This window comes from Arachis stenosperma, chromosome 4 (assembly GCF_014773155.1).
Source record: "Arachis stenosperma cultivar V10309 chromosome 4, arast.V10309.gnm1.PFL2, whole genome shotgun sequence".
In the NCBI taxonomy this organism is placed as follows: Eukaryota; Viridiplantae; Streptophyta; class Magnoliopsida; order Fabales; family Fabaceae; genus Arachis; species Arachis stenosperma.
In genome coordinates, this window is record NC_080380.1 from 65953813 (window position 1) to 65962125 (window position 8313).

Genomic DNA, 8313 nt, shown 5'->3' on the forward strand with positions numbered 1-8313 from the left:
AAGTGTATCACCATATGGATACGTAGAGCTTCAGGATAATGACTCTAACAAAAAGTTCATTGTTAATGGAGAGAGAGTTAAACATTATCTTGAAAGCAATTTTGAGCAAGAATGCTCAAAATTGAGACTTAATTAAAGCTCAGTAATAGTCCAGCTAAAGACATTAAAGAAGCGCTTGCAGGGAGGCAACCCAGCCATTTACAAAATTTAATTTTATTTGTTTTTGTTAATTAATTGATTTTTACAGGTATATGTCAAAGTATCTTCAAAAGGTAAAATAGCAATTGCTTGAATTCACAAAGTTACAGGGGAATTTGGAAGCTCACTGGCGTGAAAAAGCCAGTAAGAAACACTTTGGGCGTTGAACGCCCAAAAGAAGCACCCATTGGGCGTTCAACGGCAGTAAGGGTAGCCATCTGGGTGTTAAACGCCAGAAAGGAGCATCTTCTGGGCGTTTAATGCCAGATTGACAGCATCCTGGGCGTTCAGAAAAACGCCCAGTGACAAAGGACTTCCTGGCGTTCAACGCCAGAAAGAAGCAACAGCTGGGCGTTGAACGCCAGGAGAAGCAGCAATTGGGCATCAAACACCCAAAACATGCAGCGTTTAGGCGTTTAACGCCAGAATGGTGGGGAGGAGGTACAATTCGTTTTCCTTCACAAATTTTCAAATTCTTATATTTAAATTCATGATTTCTTGCATAAACATGTTTCAAAATATCATCCTTCAATCCCAAAAATTTTAATCCTAATTTCTAAGAACCCTAATTTCTAAAATCCTTTTGCAAAAATATTAAATGCATCTCAATCCATAAAGACAAAATGTTTTCCAATCCAATCCAACTCTTTTTTTTTTAAGTTTTTCAAAACTCATCTATCTTTTTGAATTCTTTTCAAATCTTTTTAAATTCTTCTCATATCTTTTTCAACTCATCATATCTTTTGAATTTTGAATTTGCCTCTCCTACTATTCCTCTCTTTTCCTTTCTTTTGCTTGAGGATAAGCAAACCTCTAAGTTTGGTGTGATTCGCCATGATCACTGAGCTAAAACTCATCAAGATCATGGCACCTAAGGGAACAGGAAAAGCAAGGATGTGACTTGAAGGAACTGAAGCGTCAGAAATTATCTCTTGAAGGACCAAGCACCCCACAGACTAGAGGAACATCAACTTCCCAAAATAAAGGTCGTTGAGTTCAAATCTTTGCCTCAACTCTGTGATAATTGTTCTTATTAGAAATTTACCTTAGAAGTAGTAGTAATTAGTATCTCTACTTTCATTTTAATTCCAATTAAGTTATAATTTATTTTTCTCATCATCATCAAACATGAATAAAATAGTAGATTTTTAGAATAAATAGGCAATATCTTTTTTCGAGTTCTGATGAGCGGATAATTTATACGCTTTTTGGCATTGTTTTTAGATAGTTTTTAGTAAGTTCAAGCTAGTTTTAAGGATGTTTTCATTAGTTTTTATGTTAAATTCACATTTCTGGACTTTACTATGAGTTTGTGTATTTTTCTGTAATTTCAGGTAATTTCTGGCTGAAATTGAGGGACTTGAGCAAAACTCTGAAAAAGGCTGACAAAAGGACTGCTGATGCTGTTGGAATCTGACCTCCCTGCACTTAAAATGGATTTTCTGGAGCTACAGAACTCAAAATGGAGAGCTCTCGACGGCGTTGGAAAGTAGACAACGTAACTTGGCGTTGAACGCCAAGTACATGCTGCTGTCTGGAGTTAAACGCCAGAAACACGTCATAATCCGGAGTTGAACGCCCAAAACACGTTATAACTTGGAGTTCAACTCCAAAAAAAGCCTCAGCTCGTGGATAGATCAAGCTCAGCCCAAGCATACATCAAGTGGGCCCCGGAAGTGGATTTATGCATCAATTACTTACTCATGTAAACCCTAGTAGCTAGTCTAGTATAAATAGGATAATTTACTACTGTATTAGACATCTTTTGATCACTTTAGATCTAAGGAACATCTCTGGATGCCTAGTCCTTAGATCATGGGGGCTGGCCATTCGGCCATGCCTGAACCTTTCACTTATGTATTTTCAACGGTGGAGTTTCTGCACACCATAGATTAATGGTGTGGAGCTCTGTTGTACCTCAAGTTTCAATACAATCACTATTACTTTATATTCAATTCTCTTTTATTCTTATTCCAAGATATACGTTGCATAACACTTTGATGAATGTGATGATCTGTGACACTCATCATCATTCTCACCTATGAACGCGCGTGACTGACAACCACTTCCGTTCTACCTTAGGCCGGGTGCATATCTCTTAGATTCCTGGTGGACGAAATTGTGATTACTATCTTTTGAGCTTTAGTATGTATTTACTCTTAGGGCACTGTTTATTTTCACAACTCCGTTCAACTAACCAGCAAGTGTACTGGGTCGTCCAAGTAATAAACCTTACGTGAGTAAGGGTCGAATCCACAGAGATTGTTGGTATGAAGCAAGCTATGGTCACCTTGTAAATCTCAGTTAGGCGAATTAAACATTATTTATGGGTTCGAGGATAAAAAGAAATAAATAATAAAAAGGATAGAAATACTTATGCAGATTCATTAGTAGAGGTATCAGTTAAGTATATGAAGATGCTGTATGGCTCAAGGACGCCTGCCTTCCTACTGCTTCTACTCAATCCTTCTTACTCCTTTCCATGGCAAGCTTTGTATAGGGGTTCACCATCAACTGTGGCTACTTTCAATCCTCTCGGGGAAATATCCTATGCGGCTGTCACTCGCACAGCTAACCAGTCTGGAGGCATCACCCATGGTTGATGGCTACATCCCATCCTCGCAGTGAAAACTAATGCTCACGCACTCTGTCACAGTACGGCTAATCACCGGTTGGTTCCCTCCCCTACTGGAATAGAATCCCTCTTTTGCGTCTGTCACTAACGCCCAGCAGGTTACAAGTTTGAAGCACGTCACAGTCATTCATTACCGGAGTCCTACTCGGAATACCACAGACAAGGTGAGACTTTCCGGATTCCCAGGATCCTACTCGGAACACCACAGACAAGGTTGGACTTTCCGGATCCTCATAAATGCCACCATCCATCTAGCTTATACCACGAAGATTCTGTTGGGGAATCTAAGAGATACACATTCAAGCTTCTTTGCATGTAGAACGGAAGTGGTTGTCAATCACGCGCGCTCATAAGTGAGAATAATAATGAGGGTTATCTAACTCATCACATTCATCATGTTCTTGGGTACGAATGAATATCTTGGAATAAGAATAAAAGAGGAATTGAATAAAAGAAAGTAGAACTTCATTAATACTTGAGGTACAGCAGAGCTCCACACCCTTAATCTATGGTGTGCAGAAACTCCACCGTTGAAAATACATAAGCATAAGGTCCAGGCATGGCCGAATGGCCAGCCCCCTAAAACGTGATCAATGATCTCCTAAGATGAAGAATAAAACAAAACTGAGACCAAAGATGTCTAATACAATAGATAAATGTCCTATATATACTAGACTAGCTACTAGGGTTTACATGAGTAAGTAATTGATGCATAAATCCACTTCCGGGGCCCACTTGGTGTGTGCTTGGGCTGAGCTTGATCAATCCACGAGCTGAGGCATTTCTTGGCGTTGAACTTTGAGTTATGACGTGTTTTGGGCGTTCAACTCCGGATCATGACGTTTTTCTGGCGTTTAACTCCAGACAGCAGCATGAACTTGGCGTTTAACGCCAAGTTACGTCGTCAATCTTCGAATAAAGCATGGACTATTATATATTGCTGGAAAGCCCTGGATGTCTACTTTCCAACGCCGTTGAGAGCGCGCCATTTGGAGTTCTGTAGCTCCAGAAAATCCATTTCGAGTGCAGGGAGGTCAGAATCCAACAGCATCAGTAGTCCTTTTGTCAGCCTTTTTCAGAGTTTTGCTCAAATCCCTCAATTTCAGCCAGAATTTACCTGAAATCACAGAAAAACACACAAACTCATAGTAAAGTCCAGAAATGTGAATTTAACATAAAAACTAATGAAAACATCCCTAAAAGTAGCTTAAACTTACTAAAAACTACCTAAAAACAATGCCAAAAAGCGTATAAATTATCCGCTCATCAATTCCCCAACAGAATCTTCGTGGTATAAGCTAGATAGAATGGCATTCATGGGGATCCGGAAAGTCTAACCTTGTCTGTGGTATTCCGAGTAGGATTCCGATATTGAATGACTGTGACGAGCTTCAAACTCCTGAAGGCTGGCCGTGATGACAAACGCAAAAGAATCAAGGGATTCTACTCCAACCTGATTGAGAACCGACAGATGATTAGCCGTGCTGTGACAGAGCATTTGGACCATTTTCACTGAGAGGATGGGATGTAGCAATCAACAAGGGTGATGCCTCCAGACGATTAGCCGTGCAGTGACGGCGCATAGGACCATTTTCCCGAGTGGATTAAAAGTAGCCATTGATGATGGTGATGCCCTACATACAGCTTGCCATGGAAAGGAGTAAGAAGGATTGGATGAAAGCAATAAGAAAGTAGAGATTCAAAAGGATTCTAGCATCTCCACACGCCTATCTGAAATTCCCACTATTGATTTACATAAGTATTTCTATCCCTTTTTATTTTCTATTTATTATTAATTTTCGAAACCCATAACCATTTAATCTGCCTAACTGAGATTTACAAAGTGACCATAGCTTGCTTCATACCAACAATCTCTGTGGGATCGACCCTTACTCACGTAAGGTATTACTTGGATGACCCAATACACTTGCTGGTTAAGTTGAACGGAGTTGTGTCCACACATAGTTGAAAAAGCAATGAATTTTACAAAATACAATAACAAAGGAATCACAATTTCTTCCACCAAGTTTTTGGCGCCGTTGCCGGGGATTGTTCGAGTTTGGACAACTGACGGTTCATCTTGTTGCTCAGATTAGGTAATTTTCTTTTCAAAAAAATCTTTTTCAAAATTTTTTTTTCTTTTTCGTTTTTCCAAACTTTGTTTTCGAAAATTATACAATAAAAATACAAAAAAATCATAAAATCATAAAAACCAAAAATATTTTGTGTTTCTTGTTTGAGTCTTGAGTCAATTTTTAAGTTTGGTGTCAATTGCATGCCTTAAAAATTTTTCTTGCATTTTTTGAAGATTCCATGCATTCATAGTGTTCTTCATGATCTTCAAGTTGTTCTTGATAAGTCCTCTTGTTTGATCTTGATGTTTTCTTGTTTTGTGTTGTTTGTTGTTTTTCATATGCATTTTTCGTTTGTTAGAGTCCATGCATTAAAGATTTCTAAGTTTGGTGTCTTGCATGTTTTCTTTGCATCAAAAATTTTTCAAAATTATGTTCTTGATGTTCATCATGATCTTCAAAGTGTTCTTGGTGTTCATCTTGACATTCATAGTGTTCTTGCATGCATTTTGTGTTTTGATCCAAAATTTTCATGTTTTGGGTCATTTTTGTGTTTTTCTCTCTCATAATTAAAAATTCAAAAATCAAAAATATATCTTTTCCTTTTTTCTCTCCAAATTTTCGAAATTTTGGGTTGATTTGGTCAAAAATTTTTTAAAATTAGTTGTTTCTTACAAGTCAAGTCAAATTTTCAATTTTAAAAATCTTATTTTTTCAAAATCTTTTTCAAAAATCATATCTTTTCCAATTTTTCCTCTTTTTCGAAAATTTTCAAAAATCCTTTTCAAATTATTTTCAAAATCTTTTTCTTATCTTTATATCATATTTTCGAAAATTCACTAATAATTAATGTGATTGATTCAAAAATTTGAAGTTTGTTACTTTCTTGTTAAGAATGGTTCAATCTTTAAGTTCTAGAATCTTATCTTGTAGTTTCTTGTTAGTGAAGTAAGTAATTTTAAATTTAAAAATTAAATCTTTCTATCTTTTATCATATCTTTTTCAAAAATTTTATCTTTTTTTAAAAAATTTGATTTCAAAATATCTTATCTTATCTTATCTTCTTATCTTTTCAAATTTGATTTTAAAATCTTTTTCAACTAACTAATTAACTTTTGGTTTGTTTCTTATCTTTTTCAAAACCACCTAATTACTCTTTCCTCTCTAATTTTCGAAAATATCTCACCCCTTTTTCAAAAATTCTTTTTTTTAACTAATTGTTTCATGTTTTAATTTTAATTACATTTTATCTCTAATTTTTGAAAATCACTAACCCCTTTTTTTTAAATTATTTTCGAATTCTCTTCCTCTTCTCTTCTTCTATTTAATTATTTAATTACTAACACTTTTCTTCACCTCTCTTCATCTAAAAATCCGAACCCATTTTTCTTCACTCTTCTCCCCTTTCTTCTTCTACTAACATAAAGGAATCTCTATACTGTGACATAGAGGATTCCTCTTTTTTTTTCTTGCTTTCTTCTCTTTTATATGAGCAGGAACAAGGAAAAAGGCACTCTTGTTGAAATTGATCCTGAACCTGAAAGGACTTTGAAGAGGAAACTAAGAGAAGCTAAATTACAACAATCCAGAAGTAACCTTTCAGAAATTTTTGAACAAGAGAAGGAGATGGCAGCCGAACTCAATAATGATAATGCAAGGAGAATGCTTGGTGACTTCACAAAACCAACATCCAAATTTGATGGAAGAAGCATCTCCATTCCTGCCATTGGAGCCAATAATTTTGAGCTTAAGCCTCAACTAGTTGCTTTAATGCAACAGAACTGCAAGTTTTATGGACTTCCATCTGAAGATCGTTACCAGTTTCTAACTGAGTTCTTGCAGATTTGTGAGACTGTAAAGACGAATGGAGTTGATCCTGAAGTCTACAGACTCATGCTTTTCCCTTTTGCTGTAAGAGACAGGGCTAGAATATGGTTGGATTCACAACCTAAGGATAGCCTAGACTCTTGGGATAAGCTGGTCACTGCCTTCTTGGATAAATTCTTTCCTCCTCAAAAGCTGAGCAAGCTTAGAGTGGATGTTCAGACCTTCAAACAAAAAGATGGTGAATCCCTCTATGAAGCTTGGGAAAGATACAAGCAGTTGACCAAAAGGTGTCCATCTGACATGTTTTCAGAATGGACCATATTAGATATATTCTATTATGGTCTATCTGAATTTTCGAAAATGTCATTGGACCATTCTGCAGGTGGATCCATTCACCTAAAGAAAATGCCTGCAGAAGCTCAAGAACTTATTAACATGGTTGCAAATAACCAGTTCATGTACACTTCGGAGAGGAATTCCGTGAATAATGGGATACCTCAGAAGAAAGGAGTTCTTGAAATTGATGCTCTGAATGCCATATTGGCTCAGAACAAAGTGTTGACTCAGCAAGTCAACATGATTTCTCAAAGTCTGAATGGATGGCAAAATGCATCTAACAGTACTAAAGAGGCAACTTCTGAAGAAGCTTATGATCTTGAGAACCCTGCAATGGCAGAGGTCAATTACATGGGTGAACCTTATGGAAACACCTATAATCCATCATGGAGAAATCATCCAAATTTCTCATGGAAGGATCAACAAAAGCCTCAACAAGGCTTTAATAATGGTGGACGCAATAGGCTGAGCAATAGCAAGCCTTTTCCATCATCTTTTCAGCAACAGACAGAGAATTCTGAACAAAACACTTCTAATTTAGCCAATCTAGTCTCTGATCTATCAAAGGCCACTTTCAGTTTCATGAGTGAAACAAGATCCTCCATCAGAAATCTGGAGGCACAAGTGGGCCAGCTGAGTAAGAAAGTCATTGAAACTCCTCCCAGTATTCTCCCAAGCAATACAGAAGAGAATCCAAAAGGAGAGTGCAAGGCCATTGATATAATCAATATGGCCGAATGCACAAGGGAGGAGGAGGACGAAAATCCTAGTGAGAAAGACCTCCTGGGACGTCCCTCAAGTAAGAAGGAGTTTCCTATTAAGGATCCAAAGGAATCTGAGGCTCATATAGAGACTATAGAGATTCCATTAAATCTTCTTCTGCCATTCATGAGCTCTGGAGACTATTCTTCCTCTGAAGAGGATGAAGATGTGACTGGAGAGCAAGTTGCTCAATATTTAGGAGCTATCATGAAGCTGAATGCCAAGTTGTTTGGTAATGAGACTTGGGAAAGTGAACCTCCCTTGCTCATTAGTGAACTGGATACCTGGATTCGGCAAATTTTACCTCAAAAGAAACAAGATCCTGGCAAGTTTTTGATACCTTGTACCATAGGCACCATGACCTTTGCAAAAGCTCTGTGTGATCTGGGATCAGGGATAAATCTTATGCCACTCTCTGTAATGGAGCAGCTGGGGATCATTGAGGTACAACCTGCCTTGTTCTCATTACAATTGGCAGACAAG

The 8313-nt window shown here is 37.3% G+C and overlaps 1 non-coding gene across 1 annotated transcript; it reads right to left on the bottom strand.

Moving 5' to 3' along the window:
- Positions 1-6930: 6930 nt before the first annotated feature.
- LOC130977625 (small nucleolar RNA R71) lies at positions 6931-7034 on the bottom strand. Its single transcript, XR_009085311.1, has one exon. It is a non-coding gene; the product is annotated as a small nucleolar RNA R71 (small nucleolar RNA).
- Positions 7035-8313: the final 1279 nt, after the last annotated feature.